The 22,545-nt window shown below is 46.5% G+C and overlaps 1 protein-coding gene and 1 long non-coding RNA gene across 3 annotated transcripts in view; one reads left to right on the top strand and one right to left on the bottom strand.

Annotated features, from left to right (window-relative positions):
• LOC115392101 (transcription factor SOX-6-like) overlaps window positions 1-20,341 on the bottom strand; it is a 103,287-nt gene extending 82,946 nt beyond the window's left edge. Inside the window, exons 1-2 of one of the 2 annotated variants that reach the window (XM_030096621.1) lie at window positions 20,035-20,341; window positions 3,699-3,768 (exon numbers count right to left, since the gene is read on the bottom strand). The gene's annotated coding sequence lies outside the window, so the exon portion shown is untranslated. Of the gene's footprint in view, window positions 1-3,698; window positions 3,769-18,623; window positions 18,643-20,034 lie in introns of those variants that run through there. The other variant, XM_030096622.1, reaches the window with a different exon arrangement.
• Window positions 18,789-20,189, top strand: LOC115392131 (uncharacterized). The gene is made up of 2 exons (XR_003931818.1): window positions 18,789-19,074; window positions 19,778-20,189. It is a non-coding gene; the product is annotated as an uncharacterized LOC115392131 (long non-coding RNA).
• Window positions 20,342-22,545: the final 2,204 nt, after the last annotated feature.

Here is a 22,545-nt window from a genome sequence, read left to right on the forward strand (position 1 = left end):
AGTCTGGTGGCATTCCTCAGCTCTGCGCTCAGAAAAGAGGCAACCCAAAAAAAAAAAAGTGGGTCTGTGCTCACATTTGTCCAACAAGTTGTGGAAACTTTTGATATTCTCAAGTAGCAACTTTTCTTCATCTCGTGACATCTGGAAATCATGAAATATTATGAAGAAATTAAGCTGTAACAGTTAAACTTGTTGTAATAATATGACGTTCTCATCTTATATGAGCAAACATGACTCGCAACTGTCCAAGGAAGAAGTGCTGCTATCAGTTTGTATGAGCATTACAGATGACTGCAGCGTCTTCAAGAGGAATACTTTATGGGAAAAAGAAAAAAAAGCTCGGCGTGATTTTTCCATGAAACCACAGGAACAAACCTGAGGTACCACGGCTGACTTTTTCACAGAATCCATAATCTGTACATTTTCCACACGGCTGCATCACGCCGCGGACGTTTCACACCAACTTCACGTCTCCCTTCACGCTCCGGTCAGGTATGTGCCGCCATGTGAGGAAGAAAACTTTTTTAACTTTAAAACATTCGATTTTAAAGCGAATGTCGTATCAGTGTGTCACAGATAATTTCATTCACCTGAACAGCGAACAGAAAAACAACAATCTGTATTACTTTGCTTCATCGTACCGACCACAGCGCTTCACTGCGTCTCTCACACACCGTCATACGTTTCTGTATGTGTTTCCAGCAAAAGGAAAAAAAAATGTTCCTGAAACAGATTCAGCCACAGATTTGTCCGGGGCTGAGCTCACTGAGTTGTGGGGGATCTGGGAGCGTCGGCCCGCACTAAAGAGGTGTGAACATGTGCGATGGCCTCCATGTGCAGCCGGGCGCCGCTGAGACAGAGCACCGGTCCCCCGGATCCATCCTGAGGCTGCTCCCGCCGCTCGCCGAGCTCCAGCATTACCTCATGAGAGGAGGATCTGCCTAAAGCCGCAGCGGTCGCACAACAGACAAAAGCGCTCATCTCCAGGAAGCCGCTGCCGCTGCCTGCGGTTTTGGAGAGAGGAGAGCAGAGAGGAAAAAGTGACTCAGCCCCACGGCTCCTTTCTTCTCTCTGCCGACTTAGGGATAAACGGAGGGATAAAGCGCGGGGGGAGATAATATTTAGAGCAGGCCCCATTTCAAGGGCAATCGAAGAGAGAAAGTGGGGTATGAGCCTGGGTGGTTTGGGAGGTAGCCACCAGGCCCGGTCTATAGCGTCGCTGGCAGAGGGCCTCGCAAGGTTCCTGCTTTTTCCCACCACAAAAATAGGCTCATCGCAAACTTTCAAGGCATTTGACCTCCGAGTGGACATTTCGTACGTGCGGACAAATCAGATAAATTACCTAAACGTCGAAGCTCAAGAGGACATAATAGCTCACCGTTAACGCAGAGTTAAGTCCTGAGAGACCGTGCTAAACTCTGTTAGATGCCGCCTATTAGCTGGAACGCACTCATGTTCACAAACAAGGCCGCGGCCGGAGGGATCCCGGCAGAGGGCCACATTGTTTTTTAGGGGAAGCCAAACAGGTAACCTCAGTGGGTTCATTAGCTCGTTAGCTCATTAGCTCGCCACAAATCATCCCAGCGGCCGCCTGCTGTCCGGCCACTTCCCTAACTCGCTGCAAATGACTGCCATTAGCAGAAGACATGTGTGACAACACCGGTCCACTAATAGGCCACCAAGACAAAAGGGAGCGAAATTCTTCCCCAAAGTTTTTCCCACAGCTATAGAGAGACACAAAACCTCCGATTTCTAGGAGTCATACACTTTTTTTTAAAAAATTCAGAGTAAATTACCATATTTTTGTGATTTGAGATGCATAAATACAAATCTGAACGCTGTTCCTCATGCTCAAAAAATGCATCAGAACCAAAAGAAACCTGCTTCAGATTCAGCAAACTGCCTGGTAATTTCCCCAAACCAAAGCCATTAGATATTAACAGGATGGAAACAGTCCACTCAGTAGCACCGTCTTCTTCCCCGAGTTCCCGCGAAACAGACGCCCGGAATTGTCGCTGTCACGACAGTAAAGACTGTAATTTTGTTAAGCAGGGCCCACTTTTCATCTTACTGCTGCGAGATTAGATTTGCAAAGCAATTGCATGTTAAAAAACGCAGTAATGTAATTTTAAGTTTCCAGTTGAACTTATGAAATTAAGGTTGGTTTGATGGAATTATAGCGAGACTAAGTGCTCTTTTTTTTTAACAGTCTTCACACACAAATCAATGCATTTTATTGATGAGTGATTTTGTTCTCTATGAAAAAAAAGCTGTTAATATATTATTATCATGGCTTGTGCGTGAGGCAGCCGTCATGCTCAAAATGTTTCTCTTGCAGCAAACGTTGAATTGCCCTGTGACCCAGGCTCATTGGCATCTCAGCCCGGCGCTGACCTCCGGGTTGGGGAATTCACTTTTTTGCACTGCAATTTGAGATGATTCACGCGAGCTGTAAATAAATCAAGTCTTTGGAACAGAGGTCCCCTTAACCAGCCAGCGGCTTGCAGTTTACTGCTCGCAACAAAACAGTGAAAAGTCTCAGTCCGCGAGATGCCAGCCAGAATCAAATGGGCCACTTGTTGACCCGGCACTGACACGGCTCAAGGGCCACTGGAGAGGGCCTTAATAAGTATTCTTAAACAGTAGGATTAGCCAGATGGTCAGATCGCTCTTTTCTCCAACCGCTCCCATCTGTACATTTCATATGCCGCCCCTCCGATCTCTGCTGAAGCCATCGAGATCTGCCGCCGCGACCCGGCCGGCTTAATTCAGGCTAGTGTTACCTGCAGCACTATTTGACTCCAGATATAATCTTTATTGCTCACAGAGAGAAAGTCCATTAAAAGGCATACTGTAGGTCCCGGCGCTGAAAGCTTCCTGGAGCGATGCCTGCGAGGGCCTTTAAAAGACGCCTTTCTTCACCCCAGTGAAAGCCGCCATTGAGGGGGCGCAGGGGCAGAACACTACCCCGGGTGGAGGTCCGCCTTCGCCCAGAAACAAATCAAAAGCGTTCTGTATGTGCTGGTCGGAGGGGGCCAGAGGTAGCAGACACGCTCCCAGTCAGGTACAGTTCTGTTAACAACACTCACACACACACACTCACACACTCGGGGCTCTACCTTCGTGGGGCCTTTCCTTTGACGTAATGCGTTCCCGTCGCCCCTCGCACTCGTCTTAACCGCCTCACCCCAAACCCTAACCTTGACCTACATGTAACCTCAAACCGGCGGATCCCTCGGACCTCTTCAGTAAATCACTCTGGGTGTCTGAATTTCGAGCTTCACAATATGGGACCTGGTCGGACCCCACAACTGCAACCGGACCCCACGAAAGAAAAACTACACACATTAAGCACAGGACTGCACACACAGACACACACATCTAATACCTGACTGACTTACACACAAGCACTCTGAGCTGAGGTTTGCCTAACTGTTACTCGGCCGTGTCGTCACCTCAAAAATAAAAAAAAAAATCATCCTCTTTTGGGGAACAGTTCATGTCCTCACAGTGATAGAAGTTCTAATACACACTCATACATGCACACGTCATGCTTAAAGCACTTCTATTCAAGCAAAACTACAAATTCTGTTGTGTATCGTGTTCTCTGTCTGAGAAATGTTTTTCCTTTTCACACCGCCGATCATCCAAAGTATCACAGCACAGCTCAACGTCTTTATTCAGGGAAGAAAACTTACAGAAATAAGAGACCTCAGCTCCAGCACCCTCTTCTCACTTGTGGACGAGTGTAAAATTCATGAACGTCACCTGAAACAAAAAAAAGAGAAAAGGCCTTTGATTACACTCTCATGCATCACAACATGAAATTGTTTTGTGTATTTTTTACCGTCGTCACATAAATATTCAGACCAATAACATTTCAAATCAAAAAAATGAGTGTGCGGCCGTTAAAATCCTAAAGCTTCTGAATGAATGCTAAATGTGTTTTTGACTCCCGTCCAGCGAAAATGAGGGTTTGACATCGTATTAAATTTGGAGTTGGAAACGGTTCTGGGCGCTCGCTGAAAGCACTCTCAGCCCACCTGAGAGCCCTCTGCAGCAAGAACAGAGGTCCTGTGTGAGGGGCTGCAGCGCCAATAGAGGATCAGTGTGCTCCTCTCACAGCACTTCTGCTGCACACACACACACACACACACACACACACACACACACACACACACACACACAGGCATGTTAACACTAACAAACGACAAACAGCGTGATTCTTCTGCGCGGCTTTGAAGTCGAAAAATTGGCCGCAATCTGTTGTAACGCGGTTAGTGATGCCTGTTTATTTTTTCTTTTAAAAATTGATCCCAATGAGAGCAGAGTTAAAAAAAAAAAAAAGAAAAACCTCTCATCAATCAGATGGAAAGCTCCCCATTCTTGCGCTGCCTGGCTTAAACAAGACCACTAACCTTGGGTCAGCTTTATTATAGCCTCACACGCACACAAGCGTGCACTACAAACAGCCATTTACTGGACCGGGGAGGTCACAGAGAACAAATAATAACATCAAAGAGGTCAGAGTGCCGACGGAGCGCTTTGAAGGCACCGCGATCGGGACGGAGCCCGCTCTCTCTCCGAGGGCCCCAAATTGAGAGAGGATGGGGAGATAGCCTTAATTGGGAGTGGGAGGTCGCTAATTCCAGAAAGAAGGAACAGAAGAGGGTAAGGAGAGGCTTGAAGAGAGAATCTGCTCACACAGGCAACAAAAACACAAACGCACCACGGCGGCGTTTCCCCCGATGCATCCTGACGGCATCTTTAACGCAGCGTCTAAGTTGTACAAAGAGGGCAACGCAAACACGCCTTTGATTCCACAATTTGAGGCTAATTGAGAACAATGAAGAAAAGAGCAAACACTGGGCATGTGTGATCTTTTATTCATATCTTTAATCAACCAAATGAGTTTCTCTTAGATGCGTTTTTTTCCTCTCAGGGCACCATTAAGGCCAATTTTGACCAAAGCAACTCACAGGCGCGTGCGCTAAGAAGTTCTGATCATAATGGTGAGGGCTAATAAAGGGCAAAAACACACTTCAGAGAGAGAGAGAGATCACTGCAAACATTTCAATACTCTCTCTTCACGCGGCAGAAGCTGGGAAGCCAGGCACCCACAAATGCACCTTTTCAATGGAGTGACTGCGGGTTGGATTCCCCCGAGCGCCGTTCGCACTCAGCGGCTCTCGCTGACCCGTCTGAACACGTTCCAGATGTCTGCAGAACCAGTTATTCTGCATCCTCTGCTCCTCTCCAGCAACCCCTCTCTCCCTCTCTCTCTCCCTCCATTCCTCTGCTCCACACGCCCTGCCACTCATCTGCAGATGGCAGATCCGACACCTGGAGGACGCTGGGTAATCACAGAGACAGCTGGCTGCCCAGTGCACACACATTCAGAGAAAGCCTTGTGTGCAAGGATACTCTCGCTCGCAGCTCAAAACAGCCCGGGCAGTACGGCTCGCGCTGACCTGTGTGTGAAACACTGTACCGAATATGAGGAGAGGTGTGGTCCGATGCATAAAATGCTCAATGCCTTCCCCCTGTAGGTTTTCAAGCTCCTACATGTGCACGTTAACTTTCTGTGAACTGCAAACATCCACATGCATGGAGCGAGAAGACAAAGAAAAGCAGCGCTGAGTAGAGCTGAAAATATTTCCAAATTTTGGCTTTAGGCAGCGTTAAATAGTCCCAACATGATTTAACGCTTTACAAAAGGCGCGTTTACAACAAGCCTTCTTTAAACAGTGAGTGAATTTACACATGGAGGGAAAATTAAGAAATGAAGTCCACTGAATGGAATAACATTGTTAGAAATTTATATTTTTTTCAGGTTAAATAAAGAATTTAATTCTTTTTTTTTATAAGATTAATAAAGTTTTTCTGTTGTAATAAGATACATGTCCGGCTGAGAGCCTCATCAGTCTAATATAGCTTGTAATATTAACCAGAGATAGAAATCTTGGGAGGGGAAACGCCTTTCCAGAGAAACTGACAATACTGTCTTTCAGCCAACATTCGGTGCAGACAGAATTTTGAAAATCGCTATGAAGTGCGCTGAAAGTCCATGTGTTGATTATTGACTGACGGTTCCGTCCCCTGTGTCTTCGGTCCAGCGTCTGCAGTCTAATGCAGCTCCTGAACTTTAGTGCCATGACTGCTTCTGTGCTTTTTTATAAAACATACATGACTAATATAAGTTTTGTTTTCTATGAAGATGTTATCAAGAAAATATTGCATCATATAAAATGCCTTTTACTGCCGGTGGTTGAGGTAAGGCCACTGAGGTTAAGTTCAAGAAGGGGAAAGTCTGACGTGTTGCTTTACCTGTATGTTTGATATGTGGACAGAAATTTACACCAAAAAAAATGTTAAAAACTGTTTCCATTAATCACAGACAAGGGAAAGTGGGGAATTGAACCTGCAACCTTCAGGTTGAAAGAACCACTCCACCACCTCAGTCACAGCCGCCCCAAAAGACAAGTTAATAGCGCTACTTTATCTCAAAAATGCATCGGCAACCAATTTGTCAAATATGAATTTCTCTTGATGTGTTTACTGCAGTAAAACTATAAACATGTTTGATGCATTCATCCATATCGGGCCCAAAGCAGAGGAAAACTGATCAATGGCAGCGCTGAGTTAGTTAATGGTGAACCTCATCAGTCCACCTGAAGAGTCTGACTCACTCTTCAGTGTTCTTCACTCCCCTGTCGGTGCACTCTCTCTCACGTCTCACCCCCAATGTGTGTTTATTTATCCCCTCCTGAGCGGGAGGAGAGAACCTGACATGAGGGAACCCGGCTATAGAGCCGTTCTCGGCTCCTCCTGACAACTGCAGGAAGTAACAGCTACCTTTCTGGCCGGCGGTCCAGCAGCTGTAAAACGGCACATGTCGCCCCGCAGTCCGGCCAGCTGCGGAAAATAAAGCACCCGTCAGAAGAAACGGGAACTTTTACTGCGGCCAAACGAAACCGGCGGAGGGAGCAGAGAGCTGTGACGTGACGGCGGTAACCGGAGAGGTGAGCAGCGCCGCGCTCGACCGGGAGATACGCGGGACTCTGTTCTCGGCCAGGCCGTGCACCTGCACAGTGAATGCACGCATTCACGCAACAAAATATGCGCGGTCCCAAATGCTGTCTCGCTGCAGCTGTCAATGCCACTTGTGCGGCCGCGGACACACTGGAGGAGGAACAATGGAACTCTATGAGACAGAAGCGTCCTCAATGGGCTCGGCGCGGCGTGGGGCTCGGCGCTGCCACGGCCATGTCCGCACCGCGGGGAGCCGGACTGCGCTTCCAACTAATCATATGGGCAATTAAACTAGAATGAGGTTCAATTGACCCATAAATGATGAGCTTATAGCGGTGCTGACTCTCTCAGGACTGCCGGCTATGTTGCGCAGGCCTCGTAACATTTCTGCAATGCTGTGTGTGTGTGTGTGTGTGTGTGTGTGTGTGTGTGTGTGTGTGTGTGTGTGTGTGTGTGTGTGTGTGTGTGTGTGTTTCCGTCGCAGGCGGGGATTTTATCCTCCCATTAACACCGAGCTCCCGCCTGCGCTTCCCACACCCAGACAGACCGACACACGGTTTGTCAAGCTTTTGAAAATTCTGTGGCAGATTTTTGTTTCCACAAAAAAAAAAAAAATGTGTTTGCACTGAAAACAATTTGCTTCATCAAACATTTACAAGAAGGCTGGTGCTGGATTATTTTTATTGGCACTGCTTCCCAGAATGCGTCGTCCCCAAAAGCCTTTTGTAAAGAAAGCAGTGTGTGCAGCATGCTGTCTGACTGTCGAGTGTTTGTTGTGGTTCTGATTGAACAAATTGGACTCTGTATTAACCCTCTATAAAAAAAAAAAAGGCATAACATTTATCAGCAAGTAGCTTTAAAGGAAAAATCTATTTTAAAAACTGTTGTTTTTAGCGGTCAGTTCAGTGCACAAAGAACCGGGCCGATCCACTGGAGATCAAGGTTTGCATCCCGTATCCATGCATGGTTTGGTTTAGGCTGTTAAAAGGTTTAGTAAAGGGGAGGAAAAGCTAATGTTGGTTTAAAAAAAATAAAGACAGGATTGAAGATATGCACGTGGGTGGGCAAAGTGCTTCGGCAAAAAAAAGTGGAACAAGGCGAGGGGATGTTTGCATGAGTGAAAAACCTTTGTGCTCCCCTCACAAAACACCAAGGTGAACATTACAAAGGCTTAAGTGACAACAAGTATTCTCTCTTGAGTCACTGTTAACGTGAAAAATTGCCGGAGCAGAGGGTGGGGAGGCAGGGGGAGGGATGGCAGGGGCAAGCGCCGGCACATACATCTCAACCTCACCCCTCTGCTCGCTACCCTCAGGAGATTACATTATGGCGCTCGCCATTGTCCCGCGCCGTCAAGACAAAGCCTGTTCCACTGTGCAAACAGCGCGCCTTGGAAAGATTGTAAAAACAAGAGGTGAATGTCAAAGGCAAACGTGAATAGGATCTTTCCCTTCTTTTTTGTCAGGCTGGCGAGGTATGCACAAACACATCGCTGCGTGACAGAGAAGAAAGAAGGGCCTTGTGAGGGAAGGAGTTGGAAAAAGTTGGAGCGTCTTCGCATGAAAAGGCCAATACCGTGAGAAGATGCCTGCCTGACTCCTGGGTCTATAGAGAGAGAGAGGAAGAAAAAAAAAAAAAGACCCCAGAACACACAGGAGGCGCTGCGCGAAAGACAAAACACGAGCGAGGCCGGGAGTGATGACCTGCAGCTGCCAAGACCGGAGAGGCTGCAGAACGTCCAGACGGGACAAAGCAGCGTTTTCATCCAGAGTGTAAATTCACATCATCGGCTGCAAAGTGATATCAGATGCAGGAGGAGCTGCAGCCGAGCCGCGAGCGCCGCTGCCTAAAGTCAACCGTGTCGCGACCCAAACAAGGCTTTAACTGTCAGGGGCAATTAATGAGCGCGACCTCGGCTCCCTCTAATTTACAAGGCCAGCGCCAGCCTGTAATTAATTGCTGCGTGCATAAATGTAAATGAGTCCGCCGGGGAAGCGGAGGGAGGGGAGGAAAACGGCTGTCAGGCCAATATTCCAGCGGGGAGCAATCTGCGAGAGAGGGAAATGATTTAAAGGACAGCGCACAAATCTGCCCTCTCCGTAAAACAAGAGCGAGGGAAGACTTGTTGAGATGGAGGAGGTGGTCGTCAGGGATAGCTGGAGGGGGAAAAAAAAAACAATTGAGAAATTGTGGGGGCAATAAATATCTGCTGTTTTCGCTTTTCCTGCCTCATGCGTCTGAAATCAGTATAAAAAAAAAATGAGAGTAATGTATAGTTCGTCTCGGTTACGCCGCAGTTTCACACTGCTGAACTCATTCTTTGTAAACATAATGTAAAGGTCTTCTCCTCTGCTTCATTTTTCCACCGTTTGGTGTGTTTGGGTTTCCGTGCCAGCTGGAGGAGACGTCTCGCCGCTGCTCGTGGTCGACGCAGCGGAGACTGATCACAGGCCCAACCGTTATTGATCTGATATCCACCCAGAGGAATTTCTCAGTCCTTTGTCATTTTATGATGCTACTCACATTCTCTGTGTGGGGCTGTTAATCACCACATGCCCTTTTTGCTTTAATGGCCCTTGAAAATTTGACGGATTAATCTCGGCACACTCGTTCGCAGCTGGACCGCGTCGTCTCAGCGAAGCCCCGTTCGGAGCAAACACCCACAGTGTAAGCGCACAGTTACTCTGAATATAAACTATTTAGCAGTGGTTAATTATTCTTTTGAGTTTTGGATAACCAGTGTGTCATTATTAAACAAAATAAGTCATTTTTAATCATCTTTAGTAGATTGTAATGGTGTAATGGTGGAATAATGTGAAGTTCTGCAAGGAGAGGAGAGCAGTGACTGGACTGACACATCCGACCGTTCAGATGATCAACTGTGAGCTAAGATGCTATCTCAACCACAAATTAACTGAGTTCACGATCCAGCAGACTGCACTGCAACTCAGCAATTAATGAAATGAACCTCAGTACAAATCAACACTTCAGTACGCGATCTGCAAAAATATTCTTTTCACTAAACCACCTTCACCAGCTCTGTTTTTATCCTGAGCTTAACGTCAAAGCCAAAGTCACGACGAACCGAAAAGAGTCCGGCAGAGTGAAGGAAAGAGTGTGTGACCACGACTGCCGTTCGTAAAGCTCCTGCTCAAAGGGCCTCTCCGCCGCCGGGCCTTTTGTGCGCTCCACGAACAAACAGGTACAGAAACCATTGTCCATTCAAACCTGCTCGAACGCGAGGAAAACACACGTGAGATCAGCTACGTGTGGGTCAGAGCAGTGACACTTAAAGACACACACACACACACACACACACACGGCAGGCCCTGCAGCAGCCACAATAGCGTCTTTATGACATAAGCTCCTTTTCACTACAGTGCTTTACAAAGGCAAATGAGATTTTTCCTATAGCGGCCTCCAGCAATAACAATTGACATCACAGGCCGGCCTGCGTATGTTTCCCATATTTAACAGGGAGACGCAGTGTAAGCTCCTCCAGCGCGCGGCTGAGCAGCTTGCTGAGGCAGCAGTTTTCCCTCCGCGCAGCGGCAGGAACTGAAGACTTAAGGGACGTGGGGCTTAAAAGGCTGTTTTATTTGGTAACAATCCAGTTACATGCCAATACCGATCCCCACAATGCAGCAGGGGCGGACCTGGTCGCTTTGTTTGCAAATGTTGAATCATCGCAGGCAGAACAATTCAACAAGGTCTGCACAAAGACTCCGTCGCACAAAAAGCGCAACAGGTGGGGCTGCGAAGTGCCAGTGACTCTCACACCAGAGCAAACACACACACACACACACGCAGTGCTGGTGCCATTACACATGTCTTGTATATTCTTGTGTGTGAAACCCCGAGGTGCAAATGTCAGCGGGCCCCGACAGCGCCGTGTGCGCGACCATCTAAAGCGCGTTGGACCCCGAGGAGGAAACCTGAGGTGGGAGCCCCGTCAGCTGGACACCCGAGCCAGCGCCACTCCCCGGCACACCACCGAACACCACGCACCACACTCCTGCTAATCCGGCGCCGTGTGCAGAACACCGCATGCCATGGACAAATAAACCCGGGCCGGGAGCCCGCCGGGGGGGGCGTGGCGCCCGTGAATCCGCTCGCCGCACGAGGGGGACGAGGCCGATGCTGGAGGATCTCACACACGCTGGAGACGCTGTTCCAGGGGAACCGTGAGGTGGTAGGTTTCTATTCTGGGCCCATATCCATCCTCCCTCCCTCTCTCTCTCCCTCTCTAGCTCGCTCGCTCTATCTCCCAAAACGCTCACCACCATCTCATGATGACAACGGCTCGATTAAAGGCTTCTTTACGGCCTGGAAACCATGGCAACGCCCTGCGTAGACAAGCTGGCTGGCGACCAACTGGATCCGGGCCTTGGCTCGGTGGGTGGGACCATGTGATCCAGGACCTCACTACTCCACCGCAGGACCATTTCGGAGGCCTCGCACCCCCAGAAACCCTGCCGCCACGCCCCATTACTCCAGACCGCGGCCGGCGGCGAGAGCGAAGGCTCCCCGGGCTGGGAGGAGCGCGAAAGAATCAAACTGTAAAAGCAACGTAAACATTTGCTCTGAATCCAGCTGCGTTCTGTTCAATCTGAGAAGGGATTATTGGTGTGTTTCTTGTTTGCCTGGCTAGGTGAGAGCAAGGCCTTGAGCTCAATGCCACGCCGAATGACTCCGGCTTCCCCAGCAGACAAAAACCTGAGTGCCTTCCAAGAAAATGTTGGAGCACTTTCACTGTAAAAACCTAATTGTTACTAATTTCCAGTAATGAAGTCGTTTTTTTAACTGGCTTCAACGGCACAGGGGCTAAAATATAAGCAGAGTGGAAAAGAATTCCTGAGTCACTTCCTGCAGATTTCAGGTTTAATAACTGCGGATTTATAGAGTGAAGGGAAACGGCACCTGGATGCAATTTATTGTGACACGAATTAACAAAGTAATTTAAGGGCAGCACCTGAGAGCAACTTTGATGGGAAAGCCGGAATAAAGCCTGAAACACTGATGCTAATTCCAGCAGCTTTTAGAAGGTCGAACCAAGAGGAAGACGTCCAGCTGACGCAGCGGCGTCCAGGTGGTGACAGATCAACCAGGAAAATGGAAAATGACTCAAGATCCAACATCCGAGAAAGCAACACTGAGGATGCAGAATTATAGGTAAAGAGAAAATAAGGTAAAATTATAAATTAAAAAAAAAAAAACAAGAGGTTGTCAGGATTAGATTTTAGAAACATGAAAGTGTTAGAAATATATAAAAATCACCCCCTTTCAATCCCCTATAATTTTTAATACTATAATGTTTAATTTTAATAACTCAGAATTGAATCATAACTTTGAGGAAAAGGGTTTTACGTCTCCCTGTGGCAGGAATATTTAAGGGGGAGACGTGGACCATCATGCACAGGCTGCAGGACGCTGCAGGACGCTGCCATCGCAGCGCGGCGGCGGCGGCGGGAGGAATGGCGCTCTCACTGCCTCGGTCTGTTCGGTAACAAGCCTCTAACATGCCTGCAGTTCTGGAAGTGAAACTTTGCTGGAGTGCCTCATTCAGTACTCTCTTAATATATCTTTTTAATTATTAAAAATGTGCCAGAATGTAAATTCAATCAAATCGCGGCGCTCGTTCAGCAGACGAGTGTCACTGTGAAGGCCGCAGCCCTTCTTCTTCTCAGCCGAACCCATACGTCTCCCAAATATTTCCAATTACGATGTAACCTTGTTTGCACAGTGCATCAAGATCAGGCAGCTTAGTAAACTAAATGAGAGAAAGCAAATCCCTTTTTTCCCTTTTTTTTTAGTTTAGAGCAAAGCAAGCGGGCTCAGTCGGTGTGATTGCACTTTCTGCCTGCTTTGTATGAATTATATGCTCCGAATGCTTACGTGGTTGAGCATAGTGCGTTTCTGTGCGATACTAGCCAAGGGACACATGCACGGCACCGCGTGGTTTCCTTCTGTCAATCCAAGAGGCGTTTGCCTCTTCGCACCGACAGCGATCCTGGAAGGCTGTCGACGAACGGTGCACGAGGCCTCCTCCCTCACCAGAAGCGTTCTCAGCACACCGCCTGTGCAGACAGTGGCCTGCAGGACCAAATCCTGAGCTTCTTCATGGTTAGAAGACACGGGAGGGAGGTTTGTGCAAACACTAACAGCGGAGGCTCCCATCAAAAGGTCAGGTAAATCATTTCTTTTGTTGATCTGAACCTGCGGAGGCGTGCCGGAGGGGTGGAGCGAGCGCGGCACCGCAGCCCAGATGCAATCATCCGTCACACAAAAGATGAGTCAACGTCTCAACTTGAAACTCAATTATTCAAATACTGCAACCATATCACGTTAAATATAAACCCACACCCATCTGACTTCAAACTGAATGAAACGATCCAGACGTTTGCAGACGTCACCTACTTCCTCAGACTGTCAGCTTCACGCTGGAGGTTCCCCTTCAGTGAGACGGTCGCTGAGCATCTCACAGCCAAGAACCGACAACGGAAAACACTAGGTGATGCACAAAAGACACAGTTACACACGTCGAGGTCGGTGCTTTCAGATCCTCAGCTGGATGTACAGACTCAGGTTCAGCATCAGAGACGATGGACGCCACGTTACACCCTGACCTCAGGAAAGCTCCACGTTTATGTTTATAACCTGTTGTGCTGTTCTTCAGCTCGTAACAGTCAATAATGAGCTATCTTTTATGTTTTAGATTATTTCCTGTCAATGTTACTGTTGAGTTAGAAAAACAAAGAGCAATAGATTCACCATTGATTCTCGTTCTTGGCACAGGGAGCTGTTTTCTCAGATAAACCAAACTGCCCAGTTGTCCCAGACCGCCGTGTCCCACTCTCGTGGAAAAAATGACTCCAAGCCCAGCAGAGACAAGTCATCAACCACGCAGCTCGCCTTTCGTGTCACGTGTGTCTCAGGTAAGGATAAAATAAGGACAGCTCCATCCTGCCATGCAACGTTTCACAGATCTCTCTTTTTGTCCTCACTTGGCTCAACAATGACTTTCACTCAGAGCTGACGGCTGTTTATTCAACGCACAGGCTGAACTCGTCATCCAGCATTTCGATTCTGATCTGATCCGGGAGGAAATGAGAGAGTGAAAGGCACACAGGGAGGAGAAGTCGGCGGAGTGGCTGCAGGAAGCAGGGCTGAAAACCTCCTGGACACGGAGACCAGCTCATATGTGATTTCCCCTTTCTGTAAAACCATCAGGAGCAGAGTAATAGCCAAAGCATCTGCTGCTGCCGCTGCTGCCGCTGCCGCTGCCGCTGCTGCCGCTGCCGCTGCTGCTGCCGCTGCTGCTGCTGCGCTCCAGGGCTGCTACTGACTGACAGATGAAGAGCCGCTGGAGCGAAGGTGTCAGTCACCTGGTCACGGCCACACCTGGCCTCACCACAGCGTGTGACACAGTAACCTGTACCAGAGATCATCTCCTCTTCTTCCTGAGATTTTTTAAATATTAAGTTCAATCTGGCAAAGCTTGTCAAAAGCATGGGAGTATTAAAAAAAAAAAAAAAAAAAGGAGGAAAAGATGTTGAAATATGTCTTTTTACAATGAGTTGGCTTACTGAAAATGGAACAATAAAGTTACACAGATGGGATTTACATGACCACACAGCGATGAATAATAAGTTGGGGCCTAATCTCTTTTGCATGCAGCATAAAACAATTGAGTGCTAGATGTTCCTGCAGAGTGGAAAATTCAACAAATATGAAAATACGCTTGTTATGTTGTTCAGATTAAATCCATCAGAGCCAAACGTGTTTATTTTTTTTTTCGTGCATTAAAAAAATCAAAAAGGTCTTTCAAGATTTCTGCTTTTCAGACTTGCTGCTTTTTTTTTTTGTCTTCAGCGATTTAGATTTCACAGAAAATTCTTAGATTCTTATTGTTCACGTGTAAATCAATAGTACAGCTCACTGCTTTGAGAGGTGTTTCACTGCAGTGAATCGAAGATTACATCCTGTTGCTCCTCGTTGCTTTTTTCTGAATAACAGCAGAGACTCGCTTCATACGTGCAAACCTTGACCTGGCCAAAATGTTTATGCATCAAAGGAAAATTCCACTGCGTACGGCCTTGCCTGTGCACGCACAGAAAAGAGGATGTATGCTTATGCCTTTTAGGATTTCTTTAATAACTACTTCTTTATTTTTTTATTTTTTTGAGCCTTTACATTCCCAAGAAGGCCTTTGAGCATCGCAGAGAAACAGCAGCTCTCTGTGTCGTGCGAGAAGAGAGAAGATGGCGAGCTTTTCCTCTCGAGAGCGAGAACGACGCTTAGAGCCGACGTGCCAAGTTCCTCGCAAAAAAACGTCCAAACTGGGACAAGAGTAAAGCGGCGTTACGGCTATCTTCACCGTCAGTAATCCACGTTTAGCAGAAAAAGGTCATAAATGGCTGAAGCTCCATTTGGAATCAAGGCCCCTCCTTGTTGTTTTCTCTGTCGGCAAAGAGCCAAGTCTGTGACTGTATTAACAGTGCAACACTCGTTTGTCAAATGCTGTGTAAACCGCACATTTATAAATCTTACTCAATCCTTTGCAGGTGCATAATAGCTATTGTTGCTGCTGCAGTCATCAGAAAGAGCGAGACACACGCCCTGATAAATAAAGGAAAGTCAGAGAGGGGGGGAAAGCCGAGGGAGAGGAGAACGAACTTCATGAACCGGGGCTGGTCAGAGCATCACGAAGCTCCCGGACATGAGGTTCTGGGACCCTGAGAGGAAGCAGAGATGCTGCACGCCGTGATGCTGGGATGTGAAGCGAGGCGGGAGGAGGAGCCGGCGTCTGCGGAGCGACGCAGTCGTCATTAGGAGCCGGTGTGTCAAATGAGCTCCCATTCAGAGCTTTGTAATCTGATGGTGGGGAGCAGGTGCTGGAGGATAAGTGACAGAATAGAAAGGTTACCCTCATGACGGGGAGAGAAGAGAGAGCGGGGCACGCCGTTGTTCTGAAGGAAAACTGGGAAATCCAGTTCCAAGGTTACGCGGCGAAGGAGGAAAATAGAGGCGGGATTGAAAGAGCGGGACGTCCATCCACCAGCTCAGTCCAGAAACTTACATGGAGGAGAAGAAAGGCCATACAGCACACACACACACACACACACACACACACACACACACACACACACGTGACTCGGATGCACCAGGCGACACACAGAAATGCCTTTTCAGAACACACACCTTACTGTGAACAAGAAGACACATTCATACATGCATGGACAGTTCATGCACAATTAGTCACAAATTAGTCAGATTTCCCAGGGAAAAACACACACACACACACACACACACACACACACACACACACACACACACACACACACACACACAAAAGTCCACAGATATATGTTCCAAAACACACCTAAACTTGCATTGTGCTGGAGGAACTTGTGGGCATCTGCCAGCACGCTTCAAGTGCTCATTCTCCGGGGCCCCAGCCTTTCTTTTCCAGCTGCAGCACTGCAATTTGGGTGTGCCGTGAGGGCCAGGAGATAAGTATAGGCTGACTAATATGCACTTAGGACCCGGGGAGAAATACTTAAAGCTAAATGTTTAATTTGTGTTTGTACAACACATGTCCAATTCAGGGGGAGCCGGTGTCTTTTCCAGAGAACAAATAATGAGGATCCTCCGGATCGGCCACGGGCTTAAAAACGGCGGAGTGACACTTTTTCCGATCGGCGACATCACACGGAAACGCTTCAACCTGCAACGCCGTGTGGACGGGGAAAGAAGATAACAGCAGTGCTTCGTCCCTCGCACTTTGAACGAATCGGGTTTGATTTGTTCGCCACACTGAAGTGAACACTTGATAAATACAGAATTGGGTTTAACCCCGAGCCCGACTCCCCTCTCCTTCAGATTCCTTCACCTTTTATCTTTTCCAACTGCTCAGACACACTCAGGAGCACTCTGGAGCCCTCTGCACCGCACGGCAGGAGGAAAAAAGAGGCCTCTCACAGTCCATGAAATACATGTGGCATATCAGGGTAACATGTGAGCGATGGCTAGATTTCCAAGTATGAGAATTAGATCCTGAGGTTAGCCTTGCATTGCAATGCATTAACACCGGCGTGCACATTTTCAGAGCTTAGCATTGAGGCAGGGAAATAGACACGGATATTTCCAGAGAACAACAATTCGGCCTAAAACAAAAGATTTCTCTTTATTTTTTTAAAAGAAATACAGCTTGTGTTGCTTATAAATTCTCAGCAGAATTGATCTGATTTAAAATTGAATTTTAACATGAAAAATTATTAAATTCAATAAAAAAATATTGTTTTAATTATTTTTGCTCTAAAATTATCAATTAAATTTAAATTCAAAACACTAAAAATATCAACACTTTTTTAAATCTATTTTATAGGTGGGGATAAATTTGGATTTGCTTCAGCTGCGTTGTGTGTTTTACGCAGAAGCTTCTCTAATAGTGATTTGGTGCTGCTGACAGGAGCGTAATGGACCTCACAGTGACCGGAGGACGCATTCAGGCTTGTCCGCCTGTTGTCAGCGCTGATTCCCACAGAAGAAAAAGGAGAGAGAGAGAGAGAGAGAGAGAGAGAGAGAGAGAGAGAGAGGCTGCGGGTCTCCTCGCAGCGCAGTGCGCGCGGCCATGCAGCCCAGGACAATGTGCTGAATTGGCAGCCTATATATAAGTCTGCCATTTGGACACTAATGCCACTTTACCTTATGAGGGAACTTCAACCCGCAGCACCTGCTCAAAACAAAATGCCATAGGAGATCAACTTCAGCGTCCCCCCTCCTCCCTCCTCCTGCTCGGATTGTTTTTCAGACAGACACTCTCACTTACAGGACAGAGCAGGAGAAGGGGGGGGGGGGGGGCGGGGGCGGGGGGGACTGGTCTATAAATTGTTCTGCTAGAGTCCAAACAATTAAACAACTTGTTGGAAATGGTGATTTACTGCGCAGGCCGTCGTGGGCAGGCCCAAACTGGCAACTGCAGGCATCTGTCAAGCCCTGAACAAGGGGGCGATTTGAAGTGCAAAAAGAAAAACTGGATGCGTAAAAACAATTAGATGCGACGCTGAGAACTGCCCGGTCACAAAAGTTATTAAAACTGTGCGTTTTTATTTTATGAATTCAAAAAAAAAAAAATCACTGACGCACATATCTAGACCTTCCTGTTTAGCGGTTTTCTTTTTTCTTTTTTGCCGCACGTGTGATCTCTCGTCTCGTTCACTTTCTCTGAAAGCTCCTTATCAGCCGGCGAGCAGCGGCTTATCTCGGAGGTGTAGTGTGTCTCCGAATGCGGGGAAACACCCTCAAGTGACTTTATCTGCCTGCTCCAGGCCGCTGTCCTCCCGTACCCCCTGTCACATCCTCACCGTGAACCCAGCACGCAAACTTTCACACGCGGCCGGTGGGTCCGAGCGCCGAGCTCCCCGCGGCGGACCGCGCGCAGCCCGCGGGCCCCGCATGGCTCAAGTTCACACTCCCGCAGTTAACTTCACGACGCACACGCAGCGCGGCTGCTGTCAGCTGAAGCGCAACACTGAAGTCTGAAGACTCCAAAAGGAAAATGAGGAAAGGAGGCAGAAAGGGACACTTACTGAGTAATTCCTCAAATCTCTCGCCGTCCTCTTTTCTCTCGGTATTTTCTCTCAATGGATCCGCATTTTGGGGCCCCGGGTCTATTTTAATTTATGACTCACGCATTCTTCTGGGGTCAGTCGCCATGACCTGCAGAGGGGAAAGTTAACCCGACCCTGCAGACTCCTCTCCGCCGCCTTTCTCCTTCCTCCTTATTGTATTCCGGGTGTGTGGCCGGCCGGGCACCGCAGTTCGGCTCAGGGCGCAAAATGCGCACAGTTGGAGGCGCAGCGGAGCAAGGGGACGCGCGCGGGAGCGCACAGGTCCGAGGAGAGCGACGCGCTCACGATAATGGGCAGAAGGCTACCGCTGTGTGGCCGAAGGAGAAACTACTGAGTGCACCTCGTCCCTCACAGGTTCCATCTGAGGCTCCGAACAATCACTGACATGACGAGAAAAAACTTTTTAAAGGTTTGTATAACTTGAAGTGAGGCCTCCTCAAAAGTTTCTTTTCTTTTCTTTTTTTCTCTAAACAAAACGTATTCTTAAAATGTCTTGATGAGTTCTGAGTGTGTGTGACTATTTATTAAAGATCCACTCATCCATTCCTATCAGATGGAGCGTGAAAGGCTTGAGATGCAGAATAAAGTTCATCAACCGTTTCCTGCACAAACACAGCTTTTATCTCTGAAAATTAACTTTGAACGTCTTTACCACGAGCTGAAATGAAGGGGATTCAAATCGGTTAAGACTGACACAATTTAGATTTTTTTTTCATTCACAACTGTTCATTTTTCTTGGGTTGAACATTTGTTGTTGTTGTGATTTTGAAGATCCCGTTCAGATTGTGATGAAGTTGCCAACTGCGGTTAAAATAATCACTCTTACAGGAATCACCCACACAGTCACGAGATAAACGTGTTCTGGATTTTATTAGTCACTATTATTATAAATATGGCATGTTTGTTTGTGAGCAGCTGTCAGGGCGCGCAACCAGTGTGTGAAGTTAAACTCTCATAATGACGGCCATGAAAAAGATTATTGAATAATTTCATTACTTTAAATAATTACTATTTTATTATTCAAATAGATTTATTAGATTTTATTTAATCTGAAATCAGTTTTGATGACCATAATTACTTATTTTTTTCTTTCTTTTTTTTTCTTATTTTAGTTTTTGCTGCATGCGAACACAAAACTCCAAACTCTTCCAAAACTAACAGCAGTGTGACAGTTTCCCCGGGTCACCTCAGGTCGGCAGACTCTAATCACGGTCCAGCTCCCAGCTGAAAGCCTGAATCTGCCGCTGTCAACTCTGCGCGGCGCGGAGCGCAGATAAGCGCAGAGCGCGCGCAGCCCTCCAGAAAACAAGCCGCTGGGAGGAAGCGGGCGCTGCTGCAGCGCTGCAGCCGCCCCTGCAGCCCCTCTTACCTGCACTCAGTCTGGAGACATCCGCCGGACCGCAGCAGTCAGTTCAGACAGCCTTCCAATCCCGTGCGTAAAGTCACCATCGCTGGAGCGCGTCGCGGACTTCGGTAACTCCTCTGTTGCTGCGCGCGGCGCCGAAGATCAGGGAAGAAGAAGAAGAAGAAGAAGAAGAAAAAAAAGTGCGTCGGTGGAGTTGAGAGAAGTGACTGTAGCGGTCGTACGATGGTTTTTCCTGTTAAGTTTTAAAAGGAAAAATGAAAAGTGTTTCAGGTTATTCCCCGTCCGGCACTTTGTGGAGGTTAAGTGAGAGTGCGGGGCACCGCCGGGTGAGGAGGCAGAGGCAGGATAACCCCTCCTCTCTCTCTCTCTCTCTCTCTCTCTCTCTCTCTCTCTCTCTCTCTCTCTCTCTCTCTCTCTCTCTCTCTCTCTCTGGAGAGTCAGTCGTTGAGTTAAAATCAATTGATTCTGCTCTCCTCCACTCCTCTTTGTTTGACTGAACTTTTCTTTCCATCTTCAGCCTGTGAACTCTCACGTGGACGCGCGCGTCCTGGTCACCTGTTCTTGATTATAACGTGGTATTAAGAACAAAGTTAAGTATAATATTTTTTTCTAACTGTTAAGATTCAGCGACTGAACACTTTTTTTAACTTAAGGTTTTTTTTTTTTTACTTCTTTTAAATCAGAAATTACAACCAAAATGAAAATGACCATCTGTCATGCAGGTGAACTGGAAATATTGTTTTTGCCAGTAAGTGACAAATAATTATTTTATGGCAGTGATATCACAACATTTAATAATGACCAGTATTTTTAGAATAAAAAAACTTAATTGATTCGTTTAATTGAAATTTGCTTGTTTTCTTTTCTTTGTTTCAATAAAAATCTCTTTGCAGTCTGGAAAACTACATCATTCTCCATTTTGCTCTGAAAATATCGTTTGTTTTCAGGTGAGTTTCAGGGACAGGTTGGGCTCACATACCTTTAAAACGTAATAATTCACATTAGAGGAATATGGATTTGTGGATTTGTGCTGTGATGAAGTTTGTCGCGTCCTGTCGGAGGTGTGAGCGCCTCCGGGCTGCAGGTTTATTGCGTTTACTCTGACGCCACCTTTTGGTGGTTTTAAAGAGGCTTCTCTACATGTCCGCTCATATCCACCTTTTGGATTTTGGAAATCGACAGCAGTAAACCTCACGATGCCTGTTGAACCAAAAAAAAAAAACATCTGGAAAACAAATTGATTGATTGGGGACTTTATCTCCAGATTAATATTAAGGTGTCCTATTTATTTATCATCAATATACCAACACAATTGTTGAGAAATTGAAATCGTTTTGCTAAATAAATTAAAAAAGGCACCCCACCCTTGGTTATCACATAAGATAAACGGGAAGTCTGTGAGATTAGTAAAAAAAAACAAAAAAAAACAAAAATGTCAGTAAAATTGATCACGAAGACCTGTAAAATCATGAAATCATAAGAAAGGAAAAACAAAAACAAAATCACATTGTTTGTTCAACAGTTGTATTTTGTCGAGCACAGAACAAAACTGTTATTTTCCAAGTAAAATTTTGTGAAAAGAATCTAATTTCCTCTTTGCCTGCTGTAACTCAAACAGAGAAAACCTGTAATGCAATAAACAATAGCGTGAGGTTACAATTACAACTTTAAAGTGCGAAACTAGTTGGTAATTCTGGATTGGCTTCATTTTTGTAGGAATAAACTGTAACATTTAAGAACATTTATTCATGTTATATACCATTTTAAACAAATATTGGCCAAATTGAAAACTTTCAAAGGATTAAAAAGTCTGTGTGTTTTTTTAAACAAACATAAATGAACAGAACTGACAATTAATTCTTGGCTAAAGGCTTAAAGCTGTAGTATTACTACTTTGAACAAATACAACTGAATTCACCTTGACTTATTAGAAAACATACAGCAGGCCTACTTTAGCTAGTCCTAGTTGAAGTTCAATAGATAAATAAGTTAATAGATTGTCTGAGTCGTCCTCTTTTCATATTCTCATGGTGTGTTTTCATAAGCACAGGCAGCTGCGATCCGGGGGCCGGTTCACAGTCCAACCTGGGATTTCATGAATACAGATCAAAAAATGAATGATTGATATTCAGATCAGTATTGTGTTGTCTAAAATGATCAGGGATCACTGATCTGACAGTTCAGATGATCAATACGTTTCTAAGGAAGTCACATATGCTCAACCAAACACAACTTTTCTTTTTCCTCCTGGTGTAAAACTTTCGTTCAGCAACAAACGTGTGTGGAGATATTTATGTCTGAATATCTATATCCTCAGGTGTGTATTCATTTGATGGTGTGTGCAAGTGAATTCATGGGTTTGTGTGTTGGTGTCAGTGTAATTTCCTGGTCTTTCCAGGACTATACACTCATTTTTGGACCCCCAAAGCCCAGTTTCAACCAAAAATCATCCCTGAGACAGTTTGCTCAAGAGGCCTGGCCAACAGGACAGTTTATGTGTGTATGCCTTGTGAG

This window comes from Salarias fasciatus, chromosome 7 (genome assembly GCF_902148845.1).
Source record: "Salarias fasciatus chromosome 7, fSalaFa1.1, whole genome shotgun sequence".
In the NCBI taxonomy this organism is placed as follows: Eukaryota; Metazoa; Chordata; class Actinopteri; order Blenniiformes; family Blenniidae; genus Salarias; species Salarias fasciatus.